The following is a 21,195-nucleotide window of genomic DNA, read 5'->3' as shown; positions in this document are numbered from 1 at the left end:
AAGTCAGGATTACTGTTGTCCGTAAGCCAAGTTTCGGTTATGAGAAGGCAGTCCAGGTCTAATTCCTGGATGAGATCTTTTATGTCTTGGTTGTGGCAGCACATAGAGCGTGCGTTGATCAACCCTCCTTTAAAAAGTGGACTGTTGTTCCTGGGGTTTGTTTGGCGGACTGTGGTCTTGACCGGGGAAGAGGTCCATCTGCATAGCCTGCAGCTGAATGGCCCCGTGATGGTATTTATGTCAACTTTACAAGCACAATTTTTATCGGTGCGTAGGTTTAGAAGAAAGTGGGCCTGGTAATTTACAGTGGGGAGTCCGGGTCCAGAGTCTCCTGTGCCTGTCGGGGTCTTGGCGCGGACGGGCGCAGACGGGCTTGTCTTAGGCGCGCCTTCGGTGCGCAAACGGCGCTACCGCTGCGCTCGTCCACTGCGCTTGCGTGGGAGGCACATTTAGGGAGAGGGGGTGTGGGGGTGGCCTGTCAGGTGGGCGTGGCCTCGCGTGTGCTGCGATGGCGGCCGTCAACAAACAATGTCACACAACAGCGCTAGTTCCGCTGAATGTGCTAAGCCTGCTTGGCGATTTTGCCCAGAGAAGAGCTCTGGTGAGGGTCCAAAGTTTTAAAAATGTAGCAACAAAGAATAAACAATTTTTTAAAAAACGAGTAGCTCCTCCGGCTTCCGCATCAGAGGTTTAGGTTCCAGTGGGCGCGCTAATAGTCATCGCTTTTTTATAGGCGGGGGGTGTGGGCGTGGCCTGTCAGGTGGGCGTGGCCTCGCGTGTGCTGCGATGGCGGCCGTCAACAAACCATGTTACACAACAGCGCTAGTTCCGCTGAATGTGCTAAGCCTGCTTGGCGATTTTGCCCGGAGAAGAACTCTGGTGAGGGTCCAAAGTTTTAAAATATGTAGCAACAAAGAATAAACATTTTTTTAAAAAACGAGTAGCTCCTCCGGCAGATCATGCGATGACCGCAGATTTCCGATCTCCGATTGTGCGTCCATGTCGTTAACCAGACTGGTGGCTTTAAGGTCCAATGCTTTGACCCTCTCATTGGTCTTAGCCAAGTCAGCTCTAATAAGGGTAACGTCGACCTCTACCGTGTCTATCTTGGACACGATGGCCTCATACTGTTGATCCATATCTGCCTTGAGTCCAGTAATGGCGGCCATGAGGTCTTGAAGGGACACCTCCGATGTAGCCATCAGGCCCGTCCTCGGGTCCTCAATACTGCGGCCAGCAGCGCTGGGGGAGCCTCTTGGTTGAGTATAACGATCTATTACGTTAGACTGGACTGATCCCCCACGATTAGTGACTTTTCTGCGCTTCTCCATCTCGGGTTTCGTCGCCATATTGGAATCAGCACCCCGATGGGTCTTCCCGGTCCCGGTAAAATGGCAGCGACCCGCTGGTCTCCAAAGCAGCACTTACACGAAAAATCGCAGACTGCCGGCCCAGGTCTATGGTCGGAACGTACAACTGATTAGACTACCGGAGCCAGGAATGCAGATTGCACCCTAGGTAGTCAGCCCGGAGGTGGAATGGAAACCGAAAGTGAAAGTGACAACACCACCGGTTGAGCAGATGCCAGGCGACCGTTGTTGTTGAATTACTGCTCGGCCATCCAGAGCAGCAGAGACCCCAGTCCCGTCCGGGGCTAGGCCAGAAAACTTAGGACGACGTAGAGATGGTTCCCGAAGTCCGATCTCAGCCCTGAAAAGTGCGGCAGCATCAGCACGAGTAGTACTTCAAAAGCCCATCAAGGTAACCAGGATATCGGAAGGATAGATCAATGAGGGCGGCGCGGGTCTCGGGAGCTCTCTGCTCACGCGACCATCTTGGATGCCCGCGTAGCTCCTCCCTAATATATTTTATATGGCTTTCACAGAAGCCAATTTTGAATAGAAAAGGACACTGAGATTTGGGTGATAACTTGAGGAAACGCGGCATACATCGGAACCCCAATGCGGGTTGGAAATATCACCCCATTTCAAGTAGGTGTTGAATAATTTCAAATATAGGGTGGACAAATTGTTTTGGTTTGAGAGACAGCTCTATGAAGCAGATTGGCTTTGAGTGTAACTACGTGTGTATTTCTTCTTCCACATTACAGATTTCGACGGTTTGAAGGATATAGGTATTTATTTTTGGTATATGTTGGCGAAAATTACGTTTGAGTTTCTTTCCACACTCACCTGTTCACTTGGAATTGACTACAGGGTCTATTTTAGAAGTAGCAGACATTTGCTCAGTCACCAAGCACTATCCACAGTGCAGGCCAAAACAGCCAATTTAGGATAGCACTTCACACAGTGTGCGACACCCCTGGGCAATAAGGTTGCACTTACCGTTATAAACAATTTGGAGCCCCTTACTTTATATCTCTCCATCGCTTTCGGGTTACAGTATACCTCTTATGAAGAGGTTTATGTACACAAGTGTAATATGAAATTCCTTATCACCGTGTATGGTACTTTTTAATCACAATGGCTTGACCTTGTGTTGAGTATCCTATCCTATAACAAGACAAATGCACGATGTATATTTTATGCAAGAAGTCTGAAAATATTGAATGCAGCGGCATTCTGTATGTTTTATGTTTAAACAGCCTTGAGGAAGTCGCGGGATCACGCCCCTATAGCAACGAAACACTTGTTGGCTGTAGCTGTTGAAATCGAAATACAAGACAAAGAAAATAAAATCTTGAAAATAAGAACCAAACGGAATTATTCATATTCATGTTGCATGATGAAAAAGTAACAATGTGCTTTGAACTACAGTAGGGAAACCAGTTGTACTACTTGACGTGTGCTGGGAAGTGAAGTAGATTGTGTATAGAGCTCAGGCTTTGTGTTTGTGGAGTCTAGTGGTTCTCCATACCCTATAGCAACGTTGTTATATTTATTTCATCCTCCATACAATTGTGTGATTCCACCTAGAGGCGCCATAATCCTATACTAAATACCACTTGTCTGAAGATTTACATTGACTTGTTTTTTTTTGTCCTTTTTTTATTTTATTTTAATTGATTTTATGGCAGAGGAAAATTGCACAATAAGAAATACAAGAGAAAAAAAATTACGTATTTTGCAAAACAGCAGTTCATCGAAAAATCACAGAGAGAAAAGGAAAATAGACTATGATTAATATCTGAACAACATGATTATATCCAATTTGTTATAGGTGACCATCATTTTTGACAAAAAATCTTTCTTTTCCGACCTTTAAGTTTGTAAACTGCATTTTCTAATCGATAAATGCTTAATAATTTGGATTGCCAGTCATGAAACATTGGTGGGTCGACATCTAGCCATCGTGAAGTTATACAAAAGCGAAATGCAGACATAGCGATAAATATAAAACCTTCTTCATCAGTCTTCCTTTCTGTTTGATCGGTTTGAATTCCGAATATTACCAGTTTAGGTGATAAAACAACAGTCGATTCCAAAATAATATTTAAAAATGCTTGCACTTTAGTTACAAATTGGATTAACTTTGGACAGCTAAAAAACATATGGGTTGAATTAGCAGCCAAAAATCCACAACGACTACAGTCAGTACCCTTCAAAGCTTTCCATTTCAATAATTTAGAAGGTGTATAATAAAGATCGAAGATAGACATATAGTGCTGGCTCTTAAGTGATCCGTTAACTAACACTTTACAGTCCACCTCTAGAGACCTTGATATGTCAATTCTATCGATCCCTAGGCTTCTTTGCCATTTATCTGTAAATGTTTCAAGATCATCAGGAATTTTGTCTAACATCATTCGATACAATACACCAATTCGTTCTCTTTTCTTTATGCTTTCTAACACATCTCTTTTGTTCATAGACTCGGTGTGTAATACATTTTTAGACTCTAAAAAACTAAGAATCTGTAGAAATTTGAAAAAATCAGTTTTTGTTTATACCATATTTTTTCGGAAGCTCAACAAACGGTACGAATCGATTGTCGTGATACATCGACCCGAGAGAGCAGATCTTAAGGTTATTCCAACTAATCATAACGGAATCGTTAAAAATTTTGGTGCAATAGCGGGTTCTTCAGAAGAGGTGTATAAAAATTAAGTGTGGACAAAAAATGGAATCTCTTATTAATTTGTTTCCATAACTGTTGTGCTGAAATCATAATTTTGAATTTCGTTTTTTTATAGTAGCTTGGTTCTGAGAATCTGACGAGACATTGTCGGGCTTCTGTTCCCAGAAGCATCTCGTAAATTGACGGTGACGTGGCTATATCTATACTGAAATCTTGGAAATAATAGAATGCCCATTAGGCTTAATGTGATTGCCCAGTAGTATAAATGGAAATTCGGAAACCCCAGACCTCTCCTTAATTTCGGGAGAGTACACCACTTAAGAGACCTTCTAGTTCTTCGGTATCCCCATAGAAACCTAGAGATAATTCGGTCTAATTTGCTAAAAAAGCCCGAAGAAAAAAAAAGAGGAATGGTGCGAAATACATAAAGAAATTTAGGAAAAATAATCATTTTAACTATATTATTGCGTCCCCACAGAGATAGATGCAGATTATTCAGTCTCTCAAGTGTACTGTTCGTGGTCAATAATAAAGGATCTAGATTAAGCCCTACAATATCCTCCACTTTGGCAGAAATTGTAATGCCGAGATATGTGGCAGTAGGAGCCAATATGACACCTTCTGGTCTACCTTCGGACGAATGAATTATCTGAGTTTTTGCAACATTCAGTTTATATCCTGATAATTCGCCAAATTCATTGGCTAATTCTGTAATTTTAGGTAAAGATAAAACGACATCAGTAGTGCAATAGCCACGTTGTCAGCGTATGCAAGGATTTTATGTTCTACCTGATGCAATGCAACAGGGGGAATTCCAGTTTCTTTTGTTAGGGTGTTCAGATATGGTTCGATGTATAACGCGAATAAAAGAGGGGAGCAGGGGCACCCCTGCCTTGTCCCCCTTGTAATCGGGAAGGGTGTAGATGTATCGGTTCCTATACGAATGACTGCCTTAGGATTGGTGTATAACGCCTGAATATCCGTAATGTATTCTAAAGGGAACCCCCTCCATGTAAGAACAGACCACAGGAATCCCCAGTCGACCCTGTTAAAAGCTTTTTCGGCATCCAGCAGGATGACACCGACTGGGGATCATATGGCCTGCGCCCAATCCAGCAGGTTGATTATACGTCTGATATGATCCGTGGTGTCCATTTTCTTTATAAAACCATGTTGGATCTTTGAGACCAAGACTGGCATTATACCGTTTAATCTATTGGCCATTATTGTAGAGAAGATTTTGCTATCTGCTGTTATAAGAGATATTGGCCGACAAGACCCTAATTCGTCAGCATTTTTCCCTTTCTTTTTAAATACTACAATGGTAGCCAGGGACTATGAATCGGGTGGATGTCCTAGGAAAGCTTGATGGAGTATCTTGAGCAATTCTGGTTTAAGCATATTCCTGAAAGTGCGATAAAATTCTAAAGGGATTTTGTCTGGCCCCATAGCTTTACCTGGAGCTAGGCTGAGTATGGCTAATTCAATCTCCTCCCAAGTTATAGGAGCTGCAATCAGATTATCTTCAGTTTCCGTTAGCTGAACGTTGTCAATTTTACTCAGATAATCCATTGGGTTTTTAGCATCACTGATTTCATTAGTGGCTTTATTATATAGGACCTTATAAAAGTCACTGAATGCCTTCAAGACACCTGTTTTGGAGTCTTGTAGTATTCCCTCCAGATCGTTAATTTTCGGGATATCATTCGAGGTTGCCTTCTGTCTTAACCTTTGTGCCAATATTTTCCCTGTTTGTTCACTTAGTTCATAACGTTCCACCTTATATTGTTTGTATTTGAGTGCAACCTGGTCCGCCAAATGAGAGTATACTGCAGCTCGTTCAGTAGTCAGAAGTCGTTGCGCCTCCTCAGCACCTTGACCATTTTTAAGATTGACGGCTAATTTAACCTCTGCGTTCTTAACTTTATCGATTTTATTCTTGAATTCAGCTTGTATCTTCTTACGCTGAAAATTAGAATAGCTGATGGTTTCGTCCCTGACTATAGATTTAAAAGTGTCCCAGACAGCTTGGACTGAGGCTGTCTCATTATTACGATCAAAAAAGTCTTTAATAATTTCAGCCATGTATCGGAGATAGCTTTCATCAAGCAGCAGACTCCTTTTGAAATGACCATTGATTATTCAAGTTGACACGTTTAGAAGAAAATGAAAGTTCGAGTATAAGAGGGTTGTGATCCGAAACTAATTGAGGTAATAACTCGATATTAGCGTTTTCCAACAAAAATGACGAAAACAAAAAATAATCTAGACGAACAAACTTTTTGTGAGGGATCGAGAAAAAGGTATGGCCAGGATCAGTAGGTTGTGAATTATTCCATACGTCAAACAGCCCATTTGCTAATACCAATTCCCTTAACGCTCTAGATGTCCTGCACTTACGGCCTTTATAGTTCCTAGTAGTCCTAATGTTACAGTTGGAATCAACATGAACATTTAAATCCCCACATAAAATAATGGGTTGACAAAAAGCCGCCAACTCTGAATTAACCGTGTTAAATACCTCATTGTCGTCTAGATTAGGGCCATATAAACAGCAGACAGTAAGTTTATGGCCTTAGACAATAATTTCAGCCATCCCCCATCTGCCTCATTTATCAGCTAGTGTTCTGAGGCATTTTCTAACCCCTAATTTCATACAAATTGCAATTCATCTTTTAATCCTGGTTTGCTTCGAGCTAACTAAAAGTTCGAGACCCAATTTTTAAATATATTTCGTTTATTCCAAGAAATGTGGGTTTCTTGTATACATAATATGTCAAGACGAAGCAACTGAATTAATCTGGATAAAACCCCTACTTGTTTAGCATCATTCAGGCCGTTGGCATTCATAGTGCATATTCTAATCTTCCTATCCATTTTGAGATAAGCCCAAATCTAAATATAGATCTAAACTTGACAAGATTATACCCTTTTTTTGACATTCGTGCAGTAGAATCATAAGAGAAACTGTATGTGCTGTATATGCCCTAGCAACTGCCTCTGCCTCACACCCTCACCACCACCCTTGTGCCACCCACCCCCACCCCACCGGCAACCCTCCTCCCAACCTCCCCACCATATGAGGCTCAGGAACAACCAGTTCCTGATAGATATGGAGTGCCGTGTCCTCCCGCCCTCTAGTATCCTGGAAGAAAAACCATACCAGACAAAAGAAAAATGAGAAGAAAAAACAAGCGGAAACATCTATGTCAGCAATAAAGAAAAAAAAGAAGAGGAGAGCAAATCATCTACGTTTTCTTAGTATTCCTATTGCTTTTCCTATTATAATAGCAGATTCATAAAGATTCTAAATATTCCTTAGCCTTCAGATTGAAAAATTTTTGTCTGCCCTTTAAACAATATTTTCAGTTTGGCCGGATTTTGCAAGAATACAGAAGCCCCTTTTTTCTGAAAGTCAGGAATAAGTTGACGCAAATGCCAGCGCTGGGATACCGTAGCTTGACAAAAGTCTGGTCTTACGAAAAATTCACAGTTCTTGGCTTCAGCTTTGTCGGGTCTGGATTGTGCATAAATTTCTTCCCTAGCAAGAAAGTTATTAAAGAAAACTAATATCGCTCTGGGATATTCTTCCGTCACTTGACGCTGTTTCCTTATGAGAAACAGAAATCTGTGTGCTCTCTGCACTTCTTTAGACCAGTCCCAGGATACCAAGTCAGGAAAGGCTTCATTTAGTAACTCAACAATAAACATTCTTACGTCTGACCCCTCCTTTTTCTCAGGTATACAGAGAAAAAGAGTAAGTTGTGTCTACGGCCTGGTTTTCCAAACCTGCCAGTTTATACATAAGATCATCTTTCTGGGCTTTAACATTCTCAAGTTCTTGTTTCTGTGCAACGGTCTCCTCCTCCAGGGCTGAGATTCTTGCCTCCGTTTCTGTCACTCTATCTGCTGTTTCAGCGCAAAGTTTGATAGCTTGTCTGACTGTGTTCTTCACTTTGGAGCAGGTTGCCTGGGTACGTAGATTCGCTGCCTTTTCGGTGCGGTGGCTCATCATTGTGTTGTAAATGCTGGTTAAAGTAATCTCGTTATTGTTAGTGATATCGGGCCCTTGAGCTGCGGGTTCTGAACTAGTAATCATCTTGTCTGCTTCCTTGGATTTTCCAGGAGAGGACCCCTCTGCACGAGATTCAGATTCTATACAGGCGAGACGCTGAGATCCCCTTTTTTTACGCTTCCTGACCGTAGATACACTTGAATTTGGTGAGTTTATGTTAGAACTAGGATTAAGTTCCCCTTCGACTTCAGCTTCGATGGAACTATTTTCATTAGAGTATTCAGCCCAATCTTTGCTGATATTTGTGCTTTCATCTGAAGAAAGGTCAGATAAAGAATAAAAGTTTTCAAGAGCTTCCTGGGAACCTAAAGGTGCCGATTCGAGAATAGTGCCAGACACTATGACTGCATTAGAATCTTGAAGGACTTGAACCAGCTCTTGTGTTTGTCCAGAGACTCTGTCTCCCATAATACCTCTGCTTGTATGCTCAGAATCCGGTGCTGGGAGCCCGAGATTAATTACAGCCCCTTCAGGTGGCACAGCTTCGCTTCTCTTTTTCGCAGACTGTTTCTCAGAGATTTACATTGATTTGAACATAATAAAGTTTCTTTCAAATTTAGAGAGGCGGTATGAAAGGTGTACAAAGCTAAGAGAGGTGATATCTGGGTCACATCAAATAGATCTTGTTTTAAGGCTTGCCCTCAGTGCCCCTGAACAAGTAATAACAGTTGTGTAACCAATCTCCTGCAGGATCATTGGGTTGCTTGCCTAGTAGTAAATTAGTAAATTAAGCCGGTTTCTCATATTGGGAAAGAAGAATATATAATAAAGAGTTTTCTGACTATATTAAAAGAGGGGCTGGAATTAGCACAAGGTTTCAAGCACTTCATTATGCTGGAGAAAAGGATAAAGTTGGTAGTGCATTAGGAGGATCTTTAGTCTGATGAGTGAGCCTCTAAAAAAGGAACCCAGAAGTTTAATACACTTTAGAGGTATTGAGGGGACTGAAGCCTCAGATTGGCTGCTTACAGCCAAGGTAGGCAGGAAAGACATGAATGTGTCTAGAGCGTTGTGATTTTAACAGAAGCATGTGGCTGGACCGATAGGTAAGCCCTTCCCTATTTTACAGAGGCACTCACGTTCTTAGATAGAGTGCACATTTGTATTGTGCTGTTCTTATCCTTCATACCATCAGGTTCTGTTACAGCTTAACCTTTTGTGAGACTACCATTTGGATTAGTAAATGTGGTGGCATGTTTCTAAAGAAGGTTAAAAGGGGTCATTTCGGCCTTTGTCTTATAAGATGCAATTTTAGTGTACAGCACAAATGAAACATAAGTGCTGGAGAAAGTTCCAGGGCATAGGCGGACAGTAGTTCATGGTTAAGGAAGCAGGCTGCCAGGTCTGGGCATACATACTGTTTTAGCTAGATCATACTATCCGAGGGGAAGGTATAAGCCCTAAACTCGATCTGGGGGAGTCTGTAGGGAATACGTCCGACCCCACAGTGTAGTAGGGCTGGCAGGAAGTACTGGGATTTTATCAGCATGGTATATCAAACTAGATGACAAAAAAACTGGAAACGCTAAAAAAATGAGGACCTGAGGAGCAGAGGAATAAGAAGAGGGTTTTTATGCTTTCCTAAAAGTGCGCTAATTATCAAGGTGCCATAGATGGAGTGGAAGCTTGTTCCAAAGTTGTGTATCTGACACTCTGAAGGTGGTGCCAATAGAGTGTGTGTTTTCTTTTTTTAATTTTTTTTAACTTTATTTAGCATTTTTCAAAAAGTAAAGCAGAGCACAGAGTTCAATTGCAGTATACATAGAGTACATTCTAGACATAGTTATCCTAGCAAGGTCTTTTAGGCACAGTAGGACAACCAAGTGTTAACAATGTCATAGCTGATACATACTAAAACCTTGTTAAGTGGTCCTTCATTGTGTCGATCCAAAGGATCCCTCTCTAATCTCCCACCAATCAGTATATACAAGAATCAACAACCGGCCCGTTTATTATACATAGGTAAAATGTCAAGGTACATTTACGAGTGTAGCGCATCCCTTTAACCCATCCCTGTCGGCACAATACCCTGTTCCCGTTGCGTGGGGGATCTTGCTGCTGTAGTGCAAGGAAAGCTCGGAAGGGGCCCCAGATATCCTTAGGTCTGGAGGAAGGTGGGATGGTGCCAGCATACAAGTCATTCTTCATAGAGTTAGGCTTTGGATCCATCCAATTGTCAACGGAGCCCTTTTGCTACCCCAATAAATTGCAACTTCTCTTTTGGCCAGGAGTAGGGAGATAGCAGCGAATCTGTGAACTTTCGGGGGATCTGGACTACATATCCCAGGAGGGCTAACTCTGGTAAGGGCTCCATCGGAACCTGTATCATTTTACTTAAAAGTTTGTGAACTTATACACAAAAGCTGTGGATTCGTGGGCAAGACCAGGTAAGATGCGAAAAGTCAGCCTGCGGGGCTTGACAACGCTGGCTGCAATGCGGTCTGGTGGGATCTATCATGTGTGCTCAGGCAGGTGTAACATAAATTCTACGCAAAAACTTAGTGTATTATCTACTGTTTAGAGACACTGTTCTAGTAACTTTGCAGCAGGCCGCCCATTGCTCGTCAGTGATTGGATTGCCTAAATCTAACTCCCATGCTCGTCCGTGATTGGAATGCCTAAGTCTAACTCCCATGCATTACGTATTCTTTCATCGTCCACTAGGACCAGGTCAGAGCACGCCCTGTACAAGTGAGATATAAGATGGAACCCCTTGCTGCTATCTATCACCAATGTGAGGGGGGGGGGAAACGAGGGAGGTTCTAGTGGGTAGTCAGGAAGCCGGGCCCGCAGGGCAGAGCGTAATCTGGCCAGAATAAATCTGTCCATAAATGTAGCATCCGAAAAGGTAGATATGTCCTCCGGATCAAAAAGTGGCCAGCAGGAAAGAGATCTCCCGTCGTGTTAATTTAAAATTTAGTGCAGGTCCTTTTGAACCAGCTTTTTGCCAGTTATAGGTAGTAAATTGGCGTTAGGGAGTGGAAGGGAGTAGGAGTACAATGTCTGCGTGTGGGTGATATGGCTCAGCTTAAGCCATGCCCAGCTGGTGGTGGAAACTGGTTGTATGTCTTTGGGATCCTTAGGGATACCAGTGGGTAAAACGGTGGCAAGTGTGTTAGGCAAGACAAAGTCAGATTCTTGGTGCAGGTAAGTAACCCGTGCGTCCGGATGGTATCATGTCTGTGGAAAACTGCATTGTGCAGCCAGAAAGTATAATTGAAGATCAGGGACCCCGTATCCCCCTCGGTCACAGGGGAGCGTCATCACCTGTCATTTCACCCTGGGTGCCTTGTTGCCCCACACTAGTCTGATTAAGTGCGACCGCAGAGTGCTGAAGAATATGTTAGTGAGTGGGATTGGTATATTATGAAACATATATAAAAACTTTGGGAGTACGATCATTTTTACCAGGGCAACACGTCCCGCCATGGAGAGAGGGAGTTTGAGCCAGGGGTCAATTTGTGTCTCTAGTTGAGAGATTGCCACTCCATAGCTACGGCGTATAATCTGGTCGGTGTCAAGATGGATATGTATCCCTAAGTATTTTACCGAATCAGCGCACCAGTCCAATGGAAATTCAAGGATCCAGCGGGTTGTTTCAGCCGTGAGGGGAAAGAACTGATTTGCACCAGTTTATCCCCAGCCCGGAGAAGGAGCCAAATCGGAGGATCCCTCTAAGTAGTGGATCCAAATTTGTTTGGGGGTCTCGGGCATACAGGATCGGGTCATCGGCATATAGGGAAACTAATAGTGGGCCTGTATTGAATTGCAGTCCTCTGTGTAGATGTTTTTCCTGAAAGTGCCTAATCAGTGAGTCCATTGCTGAAATAAACAACAAGGGGACAGGGACATCCCTGTCGTGTGCCACGTGATAAGGTAAAGGGGGTTGATAGGGTACCATTCAGTCAGAGCCTAGCTGTAGGTTGTGTGTACAACAGTGTTGTAGTGGCAATGAATCCCCGGTGCATTCCCATGCGCTGTATTATGGAAAGAAAAAAGGGCCATTCTAATAAATCAAAAGCCTTTTCAGTATCAAGCAGGACTGCCGCTGCGGGAACCTCTGGGTTTATTGTATGCAAGGTGTTAAACCGGTGCAGAGGTTGAAGGCGGTGGATTGGTGCATGATGAAACCTGATTGAGCAGGGGATATTGTAGACTCCATAAGCAGAGACGGCATGCCAGAGCCTTAGCGAGGATTTTATAGTCTAAGTTTAACAGTGACAGGGGTCGATACGAACTACATTGTAGGGGATCCTTGCCAGGTTTAGGGAGCAAAATAATAACTGTTTCTCGTAGGGTGGGAGGGAGCTGCTGTTTCTCTAGAGCCTCAGCATAGATATCTAGTATTCGGGGGATCAGGAGGTCCTTGTAGGCTTTGTAGAATTCGCCTGTAAATCCATCCAATATGGGGGCTGTGGATGAGTTCAGGGCTGTAATGGCTTCATTTATGCTATCTGCTGTGATGGGCTCTGCTAAAAAATCTTACGTGAATTTCTCCAAATATACCAATGCTATCTCGGAAAGGTACGCCTCTTGACCGGAACGGTCATGCCTTAGTTTGGTAGTGTACAGTGCCTTGAAATAGGATAAAAATGATTTCTGGATTAGCAGTGGGTCTGTGAGTATGTCCCCTGATGTGAAATACAACTCTGTGACATATGCTTTCGGGTAAGGAGGTCGGAGCATTGTTCCTAGGACACGTCCAGGGCGATCTCCCTCTCCATAAACTTTAGCGTTCTGATATTTCCCCATGTAAAGTATTTCCAATGTCCGCTTCTTCCCTGTATTCTAAAAGCAGAGCTGCTCTCTTCACGTTGTATCAAGGATCGGTAGTCCCCCGCTGATCAGTGTCCAATGTATTCAGTTCAGCCTCTAAACGGGAGAGTGTGCCACGTATGTCGCGAAGTACCCCAGCACTCTTTGAAATACATGTTCCCCTCATGTAAGCTTTTAAATCCTTCCCATAGCACTGCCTTGGAGTCCGAAGAACCTGTGTTTATTTCAAAGTAGTCTGCTATGGCTACATAAAGTTCTTGTTTGAACACTTCATCATCTACAGCACTGTTCGGGAACTTCACTGCCGTTCAAACCCTTCAGGGCGAGGGACCACCAGCCCCAATACAACTGGGGAGTGATCAGAGTATGACCTGGGCAATGTTTGCATCTTGTGGAACCATCTAGAGAGTTCAGGGGAGACCAACCAATAGTCAAGTCGTGTCCAAGTGTCCCTTGCGTTGGTGTAATGTGTATATGTGGTGTGGTCCGGTTCGCAGACCCGTCCAAAGTCTAGTAGTAAGAGGTGGTCGCAAATGGAGTGCAGGGCTCTGCGTGCTCTTGGTTTAGGGTCCGGGGCTGTGGATGTGCTGTCGGATACAGGGTTGAACGTGACATTAAAGTCTCCCCCCAAAAGAAGAGGCGCGGAGCTCAGTTGTAGCATTTTTGAGTGGAGAGCATGAAAATAATCAGAAGAATCAATGTTAGGACCATATATGCACCCCATCGCAATCTTGTGGCTAAAAAGCGTGCCCTCCACAATCACAAATCTGCCGGCGTCGTCATACACTGATCCTTGGACTGGGTAAGAGTGGTCTGCTTAATTCAGACACTCTGTTCATCACCACCCCCTTTTCTGAATCGTCATACACGACACAGTGGCATTTGAAGGGGAGTCGTTTATGAATGAGAATGGCTGTGCCCCTAGCATAGCTGCTGTAGTTGCCGAAATAACAGTTTGGGCCCCATGAGGATGCAAATCGGGAACGGTCACCAGGAGGAAGATGTCTCTTGTATGAAGGTGATGTCTACCCTGTGCCGGATTAAATAATGCACCACCTGCCTCCTTTTGCGTGTGTCATTTAAACCCCGAACATTCCATGTAGCTAAAGTAACACTTGAAGGGCCGGAGTTGTGACCTATTTGTGCCATAACAGTGTACTGTTTGCACTACTGAAGAATAACCAAAGTCTGTAGCCAGCAAAAATATCTGTGACTAGATATAAACTCAATGCAAAACATAAACTTCAATGCCCCTCCCACCATCCCCCACCCAGCCTTCCCACCAAGTCGGAGCGGCAATACCCATTTTCCAGTAGCAGTGCATGACACCAGTAAACCTTGAAACATTTGAAAAACCATACTAATGTGGTACATGCTGTCTTAAGCAAAAGGATCTTTAGGTGTACACCAAAGGTGGGGATATACACCATCCAACGGTCTAGTAACCAATACCATATGATACTTTTTATCTGACAAATCCCAGTATGAACTACGAACAAACAAATGAGCAGCAATGTATGCAAATTAAACAATCAGCCATGACCCGAGCTTGAGAACAAGTCTGTGCTGGCATCAGACCCACTTTGGGGGGTGGGGGGGGGGAGAGGATGTAGCGGCGTCGGAGGGGCGTTTGTTATTACGTTTGTAGGTGTGGCAGAATTCTTGCACCTCCGTCGGGCTTTCAAATATTCGGGAGCGGCCATTGACTTTCACTCTCAGCTTGGCAGGATACAACATGCCTTATTTTAGCCCCAAGTTCTTCTAGCGTCTTGCACCATGGCGGTGAAATCCGGGTATAAGAACAGCTTGGAGCCCTGCCATGAGAGTTCGCCCTTTTCACGGGCCAGTCGCAATGCCGTGTCTGTGTCTCTAAAGTTCATTATTCTGGCAATAATGGGCCTGGGTGGGCAGCTGGGGTTGGGTCTCGGCCCGAGCGATCTGTGGGCTCCACAAAGCCTGGGGTGAATGCCTCTTTACCAAAGAGATCGATCAGGATAGTTTCCACCACATTGTCCATGCGCCCAGTGGCTGTGGATTCTGGCACGCCCACAAGTTGGATATTGTTGCGGCGACTCCTCGCTTCCAAATCCTCGTTTCTTATTGCAACTTCTTTCAATATTCTCTCCATACGATCAACCCTTTTCAGGGACTGGGCCATTCCATCTTCCAGATCGGTCGTTCGAGACCCCACCACATCCATGCGCCTATCAGGCACCTGGATCTTTGCCCCTAGGTCTACCATGTGTTTATCTAAGGTATCAAAGCGAACGTCCAGTGCTTTGAATCCTGCCCTCATCTCTAGCAGTAATGGGCCCAGCTGGTTGGTATCCTCCACCGATGCGGCAGGCGCCTGCCCTCCTGCCGCCATGTCGCTAGGAAGGTCTCGATTTGTGCCCACAATTTTTCCAAAAGGGAGTTGCCGCTGTTTCAGATCTTTGTGGCCAATGCCACACTAACCTTGGAGGGTCCTTAAAGGAGGTGACTATGTGGAGTGGTGCAGAGGAGCCCCTTATTGGAAGTTTGGCCGTCTATGATGATACTCTTGCAGTGGCTCTGAGCACACCTCCGGTGCGAACTGGACCGCTTTGTCAGCGGCAGTCTAGGATGGCGCAGAATATGTAAAAACCGCTCATAGCAGTGGCTCTATGTTTGCATTAGTTCTTTATTGCTTCGTAAGGATCCACTAACGTGCTGCAAAAATGTCTCCTTAGCAGCGCAGATGCTGCGCCCTCTATTAAATCCAGGGCCAGTAAACAAGACTGGCCCCCGGAGGGTCTTCACGATGGTGGAGGGACCTTTGGTATTGTAGGTAAGCGGGCCGCCCAGGGAAAGAGCAGGATGAAGCACGGCCTAGGAGCTCTTCTGTTACAGTGGAGACTGGGGGGGGGGGGGAGGGGGGGGGAACGGGGGGAGGAGGGTGGGGGGGGAGGGGGGGGACGGGGGGAGGAGGAGGGGGCCCAGCGCACCCCCAGCCCCGGACTCAGCTGCCCCCAAGGCTTCAGGAGCGCCTGAACGGTCGACTGCGCAACGCTGCGATCCAGGCCCAGTCAGTGTACACTGAATGCCCCCTCCCTGCTACTACAGAGTCTCCCGGCTCCCGGCTGTAGAAGCAGACCTCGCGCCGGAGGTCTGGAGACTCCTTTTGGCCCGCAGAGTGACTACCGCTGCTCCTGGCACAGTTCGGGCACCCCAGATAGATCCGCCGCATTTCACTCACCGCACCGCTCGGCACAGGGCAAAGTTCGCCTTTCTCCTTCGCCGCTGGAAGTTTATGACGGAAACCCTCGTCAGGCCGCCATCTTGCGGAGTGCGCTCATACGCTATCTCTCGTCTTCCCTCAACACTGTCGCCTCCAGAGTCGCTCGCTAGTCCTTAACTCCACCAGTTGGGGGCCCGCTGTTCCGCCAGCTGTCCTCCGATTTTGGGCCACATTGAGGATCGGGAAGTGTACGAATGGGTTACTCGGACCGGGAGAGTTTCAGCTAAGCGCGGCCATACCGGTCGTAGGCTAAGCCACGCCCCCCCAGAGTGTGTTTTCTTAAAACTGGGAATAACCGCTAGGGCGAGAGAGACTGAATGGTGGGGTCTGAAGGGAATGAAGGGACAGATTTGTTAGATGGAAATTGCAGGTCTGTTCAATGAATTCCATGTGTTCAAAGCAAAAGCCTCGGAAGTTAAGACTTGGAGCCAGGTGATGAACCTGTAGGCTGGCTTTAAAAGACCATAACCTAGTGACAATTTCTGAATTCTTGGGAGCTTCTTCAGCTGGCTATCAGGCATCCCTAGATCGAAGCTGGAAAGAAACCTAAAGCCAGTCAGTCATAATCACTTTATTCGATTAATTAAAACCATAAAAGCATGCTACAAAAATTCATTTTAAAACAACACTAGGACATGAGCAACAAACCGTGCCTAATAAACATGATAAAAAATCTCGATCAGGGTCTTTACATAATTAAACAAGCATTGGCATAGCCAATAGGTTTCGCCTTTGGGACCTTATAAGTGTTTAGCCATGCAGCACATTATCATACTACCTAATGTGTCACTAAACTGTCTGAAAATCATCAACTACCTTCTGGAGAAAACCTGGAGCACCTGAAAAGTGGACCTAAAGAGTCTGCAGTACTAGTTTGTGAACTCCATTTCCCATAAGCCTCCGGGGTGTGCTATTTTGTTTATATTTATTACCAAGCACAATCTTGCTTCCATTGTCACTTGCAGGTTAGTGGAATAGATGCGAGTGACTACACTGCTCATCAATCATCATATAAACGATCCTGTTCCGCAAAAGTGCCACTACGACTGCCCATACTGGCAGTGAGTTGACAATTTGCGCAAAGGGACCACTGAGCATGACCCTTTCACTCTCCTCACTGATGCGCAAAGGGCATTGTTGTCTGTATCAAAACACATAGTTGTCACCAGCAAGAGAAGAGCGAGATTGAAGCGATAATAAAACTTCTGAAATAAAAGGATCAATTTATTGTCACCGCACTCTTGAGTTTCATTACTCAAGAGCAGCAGATTAAGCACAGATGCAAGTAATATGACGGAGCAGCTGCACAATTTGGTTAAAAAAATAATCATAATTAAAATAAAGAACTGTAAAACCAAAAACGATTGTGGTAAAAGCAGCATCGAAAATGGTTTTTAAAAATCCGTAATTCTAGCTTGCTACTTTCTCTTGTACAATCGTGAAAACGCGTCACCTACAGTTAGTCAGAATTCATAGAAGGAATACAGTTAAGCCATTAAGACTGGCTCTCACTGGCAGAACAGCGCTTGGAAGCATGCGTGCTACCGCGTCCGGATCTGGGCAGCCAGAGCCATAACTAAGCCTTCTAACTCAATGCTATGTGGAGCGTTAGCAAGAGAGTATCTGCATAGGCCAAAAGTGATCATCAGTTCGGCCTACTGTCAAAACAAAAATGCACAGCCCTACTGTAGCCCTCCCAGCACGCTCATTCAGTCTAAAACATTTCGAAGTCTGTAGACCCTCCTCGCGAGTTTGACACGATCTTAGAAGCGTTTGCATTCGCTGCTCTCCGTCTCTCATTGCTTCCTCACCTGTACCACCGAAGCAAAAGTGCCCAGAGTAACGCCGAATCCTGCTTCCTGGCTCACCAAGGACACCCACTGACCTAGCTGTGGAATTTAAAGTAGCGCTGACACCTGTTCCCTTCCTAGATTTGGGGGCGGGAGGGGTGGGGGGAACGTTTGAACTCTGTGGGATGGCATGGCACACAGCTTCCAGGAGGCATGGAGTGAAGTCCATAGGTGGAGAATGGAGTAATGTGGACAATGGGCACGCAGCAGAAGGGCAGGCTAAGATACGTGAAGGAAGCTCCAGCAATGATGGTGAATGAAAGAGAATGACCCAGAACAAAGGGCCAACAGAAATGGAAGGGAGGCAGAGGGAAGGCAGTGGCGAGATGGAAGAAATTAAAGTTAGCCTTAACCTGAAGCTGTTTCCTGGGATCGAAGGAAAGCAAGGAATGCGCATAAGAGAGAGAGGGAGCAGGAGATGAGCCTGGGAATGTTGCCTGTGCACGCAGTGTGCTCATTTTCAAGCATTGCACTCGTGCTTATGGTGCGCCTCTGCTTGCTCCCGCAAGGTGGATGCCGCCACAAGCACGAGTGTGTGCTTGAAAATGAGCAGAGTGATGGCTAAAGCTGCGTAGGGAGAACTAAAAATTTAGCAATCGCTTGGACATAATAAATAACCAGTTCAACATTATTTATTACAGATCATAAGGTCCCTCTCTTTTTTTCCTTGTTCTGACCGCCCCTGTTAAAAAACTAGCACTGTTAAAAGTTTCCCAGACATTATTTAGCATCTGCAAATACATAAGAGCTTGCCTTGCCTGTAGAAAGCCTTTGCCCTTTAAAATTCGTTATATTAAACGTTTTCGAATATGAAAAAAATGCTCGCAGAACAAGCCTACATGTAAAGTATCCTGGGTGGAAAAGTTATTACATGTGCTGGGACCCATGTCCTCCACCTTTCTCCACCCCTGGGATTCCGCAAGTAGAAAGTGCAAATGATTAAATCTAAATCTTACTTAAAGGAAACTATGGTGGGGGTTAGTTACTAAATCTAAATGGGGTTTTGTTTCGCAGTTAGTTTTTAATAGTTGATGGGCTCGTACGGTTGGTATCATCAACTCTCTAGCCTCTCGCTCAGTATGCACCAGGTATAAATAAGATTTCTTAGCCCACAACAGATTTTCCTACCAACAATTTATCTGGAGAATTAAACCTCTTGGGACGTCCTAATTGCGTTGCTATCCTTTTCACATTTACTTGCTCTATCTAATGCTAGGCAGTCACTCATGATCTCACGGTTAATTTCTAGTTCAGGATTTGTCCAAGTTCTTATCCATTTACGTAAAGGTGCCATTCCGATCAAATCTGACACAAAGCCTATACTAGTTTCTTGGTGGATAATATAGGAAGGTGTTGTTTGTGGCACTGATAGCACGTTTCTTAATTTATTTTCCACTATTTAAATATCATTAGCTTCTTTATATCCACAAATTTCAGAGCCATAATATTGAAATTGCAATGCATTTTGATCCTATATATTTAACATTGCTTGTACTGGCTTTGCCCCTAACTTGCATGCAAAATCGAGAACCGCTATTGTAGATCTGACCATGGCATTTCCTTTGGCTTTCCTTTGTGGCACCCACATGCCCCTATCGTCAAATAGAACACCTAAATACGAAAATGTAGTTACCCTAACTATTTTGTTTCCTTCACAATAGTGTATTTTGGGTCTTCTAGGTTTAGAAACCATGATCATTGTGTGAGATTTAGAAAGGTTTACGTTTAAATCCAACGCTCTCATAAAATCAGCAAAGGTACTTAAGACACTGTAGGCCAACCGCTGTTCGGTCCAATAAGGCAGCATCATCTGCATATAGGAGCGCTGGTATGAGCCATTCCCCCACACACTGAATATCCTTGTTAGCTCCACCTAGAACTTGATCTATGTTGGTAATATATAGGGTGAACAATAGGGGAGCTATAAATTCATCCCTCTTATAATGCGTATTCCCTGCTTGTGGTTGCCCCATTGGTCAAATCTCACTGTGGCTGTTAGGGCCCTATGCAGATCATCCAGGAAGTTTACAATGTTCTTGTCTATGCCCATTTTAATAATAATGTCCATAATTTGGATCTGTTTACCCGGTCAAAGGCCAAGGACAGATCCGTAAACGCCAGGTATAGTGTTCCTTTCTTGGCCTGCAGATGCAGGTTAAGGTACTTGTCCATGGTACCCCTCCCTTTCCTGATCTCGTATTGCAGGTTTGGTAGTATATTGCACTTGTTAAGCCAATCTGTGAGTTTACTAAGGATCACTCTTCCTAACACTTTAACTGCTGAGTCTCTCCGTGATATTGGCCTGCGGCATCGTGGGTCTCCTCTCTACCCTTTTTTTTAAAACTGGAAGAATAGTTGGCATGATCTTGGCAGCCCATATTTACAGGCCATGGTAAAAGCATGAGCTAGTAATTTTCACCATAATGTCACATTTGATTTAAAATTGTCTGCCGGAACGCCATCTGAACCGGTAGTCTTATTACTTGTCATTTGTATAATAGCCACAACTATTTCCTTTTTGGTGAAGGCCAAAGTATAAGGCTCAACCGTAAACTGTGAACCTGAGGGTCCCTGATCCTCCTGGTCGTCATATATATATATATATATTTAAAGTGGCTGAACTACTGCTCCCCAGGAATGTTACAGTCAAGTGAGTTGCCCTTTATGTCAGAAAAAATGGTTTATTGACTATTTCCCAAAACTTGGCGCTATTCTTAATAACGTCTACGGACAGTAGATCGTTCCAAGCTTAATTTTTAATTTTTAATTTGTTTTACGTGTTTGAATGGCCAACTTGTATGTTTTCCTAAGGGGAGCTATTCAAATGTTATCTTGAGGTTTTTGCATTAGCACGACACGCAACTTTTGGTGGGCAACTGTACAATTGTGATCAAACCACCTCTCTCCTCTATTCAAGAATTCCCTATTCGGATATGTGAGAGCTCAGGCCACCTGTTTACAGATCTAATTGTAAGCTGTAAGAATTTCAGCATCCCTTTTCGTGCCATCTAAAGAGAGATCAAACTCTGATCCAACCGTATCCACTAAATCGTTAAAAAAATTATCTCGAACTACCTTACACCATTTAAGTGTACGGCCTTGGTCCTTTGCCTTTAGATTGGGGACAGAAACGCACCTATTTATTTTGGGAGTGACCTTGGACCTCTCCTGCTAATATAAGTTGTATGGGATTATGA

At 44.3% G+C, this 21,195-nt stretch overlaps 1 protein-coding gene across 1 annotated transcript in view; it reads left to right on the top strand.

The window, feature by feature from the left end:
* RALB (RAS like proto-oncogene B) overlaps nt 1-21,195 on the top strand; it is a 298,265-nt gene that overhangs the window by 17,627 nt on the left and 259,443 nt on the right. The window lies entirely within an intron of this gene.

The sequence above is a fragment of the Lissotriton vulgaris genome, chromosome 2_1 (genome assembly GCF_964263255.1).
Source record: "Lissotriton vulgaris chromosome 2_1, aLisVul1.2, whole genome shotgun sequence".
NCBI lineage: Eukaryota > Metazoa > Chordata > Amphibia > Caudata > Salamandridae > Lissotriton > Lissotriton vulgaris.
This window is presented reverse-complemented; position numbering and strand designations above follow the sequence as displayed.